Genomic DNA, 2349 nt, shown 5'->3' with positions numbered 1-2349 from the left:
ACCAGCTGACAAAAACATCATAGCCAAGGAGAATGGAAAGAAAGAGAGGTATCGAGACCTTATAAGGGAGTTGCAACGATTGTACCCGGAATATTCTGTTAACCTGATCGTCCTTATCATCATCGCTCTTGGAGGTGCCAAGCTTTCACTTGCTAATAGCCTAAAAAGCATCCCTACGTGTCAACAATATGCTAGAACACTTGCGGGAAAAATGCAGAAGGCGGTTGTCCTTGGGTCGCTCCGTGTTCTTAGGTTCACGAGGCTTTTGCTGGATCGTCGTATTGATTCCTTTACAGACTGTAACCACCTATCTCACGGTTGTGAGACGTGGTTATGGCTGAAATTTTACCGCGATGTCGCTGGAAGCGGGTGCAATTTTTCAGATTAGCACCCGCTCCCGGCGAAATCCTGCGGTCGTCCTTATGACAAATTTTTAAATATATGTGTGTATATATATATATATATATATATTAACCCACTTCTTACTCCCTTAAACCTCTCAAATGCCCCAACTCTAATATGGTTGTTACGTAATACTAATTTTGACATTCTATAATTATACACTGACCAATGTTTAATTCTCCTTATCTCAGGTTGAATTTAAACCAACAAAAGTAATGATCAACTAAAAAGATTAATATTTTACCAATGAAAATAATTTGATCTTAAAATGAGGAATCTTGAAAAACAAAAAAATTAATTTTCAACCAAGAAGATTAATTTACTAATAAAAAGCCAAACTTTTAAAAATTACATGAATTTCTAATTTTCAACTATAAAAAACGAATTTTCAAATAAAAAGATCAAACTACATATGATTAAACTTTAATAAAAAGAAATAAGTCCTGTACCAAAGTGTTGAATTTTCGACCAAAACGTTGAATTTTCAACCAAATTTTCATATTTTCAAAAAAAAAATAAATAAATAAGTTTCCAACAAAGTACAAGCACTTTCAAGAAAAAGACGATAAGGTAAAAACAGGAAACAGTTATATTTTCAGTAAAAAAATACTTTTTAACATAAAAATAACAACAAATTTTTAACAAATTCGTAAACATTTTACCTACAGAAATTGTTTTTCATCAAAATAAGTAAATTTTCAACTAAATGAAAGGCCTATAAATTAAAGTGAATTTCACCAAACAAAAATAATAATTTTCAACAAATTGGTTTAGATTCGACTAAATATGTAGTTAAATTTTCAACCAATATATACGAAATTTCAAGGAAACAGTTGAATTTTTAACCAAAAAGATTAATTTTTTTGAATCAAATTTTTAATTCTGAGTAAAATAATACATAAAATTGTATATTTTTTCCCTAAGTTTAGAAATTATACGACAAATTTTGCATGCGCCCATGGCGCGAAGATAGGATGGGGGCGAGATTTAAAGTATTTACCGTTAAAATGATGCTCTCCATAATCCTAACTAGTTTTTAAACAAAGTTTCTTAAGAAATATACCCGAAAAACACACTGTAAAAAAAATCTATTGAATTTTACATCTCTGGCGGATGTAAATAAAAGGACCCTCGTGTATCGGAGTAACTTTACGAATCTGTTGTGATATTCCAATTCGGTCGATAATTTTACACGCGAAAATGTAAAATTCATTATGTGAAAGAATAAAATAAAATTTATCAGGGTGACAGGTTTCGAACACTAACACTCGAAGCTCAAACTTCGTAGATTTTTATGGAGATTGAAGAAACACAAGCCGGATACGTTACCACTTACCTAAAACACATAAGATACTATAGGTATTTTTTTAATGTTTAAATATTCCGTAACAAAAGTATAAAATGTACGTTTTGAATAACCGCAATTTTTTCCGTTCCAATAGCAGAAAATGCAAAAGGCAAAATAGGAATAGCTCGAATTCGGTCTATTTTTGTATAAAAGCTGTCAAAAAAAGTTGAACATAGCTGTCAATTTCCTATTTGGTAAAATTAAAAATCTCGATGTAATTTTCCATCACAGGAAAGTGAGTTTACCGACGCATGGTATTTTTACATGCTGCGACTGAATTTTCCCTTCTGAATGTAAAGTTCATAGAGGGAATGTGTAATTTTATTTTTATCGAATGTGTAATATTACACTGCTGTTCGAGGGTCCTTTTAGGGTCCGAAACTTTGTAATTTTACACAAATATTTTTTTACAGTGCAGTGCTCTTTTCTGGTCGCTCGCAACTCATATTACAGTAAAACTCTTCCATAGCGCCGATTTTGGGACTGAAGGTGGGTGGGAACTAACTTATTATAGCCCGCTCCGCTTTTTTTTGTCCACGCTTTCACTGTATTTTCTAATACAGACCTATAATAATTCAGATGTCATACTTTTTCTGGGC

Source organism: Belonocnema kinseyi, chromosome 7, assembly GCF_010883055.1.
Source record: "Belonocnema kinseyi isolate 2016_QV_RU_SX_M_011 chromosome 7, B_treatae_v1, whole genome shotgun sequence".
Taxonomy (NCBI): Eukaryota; Metazoa; Arthropoda; class Insecta; order Hymenoptera; family Cynipidae; genus Belonocnema; species Belonocnema kinseyi.
This window is presented reverse-complemented; position numbering follows the sequence as displayed.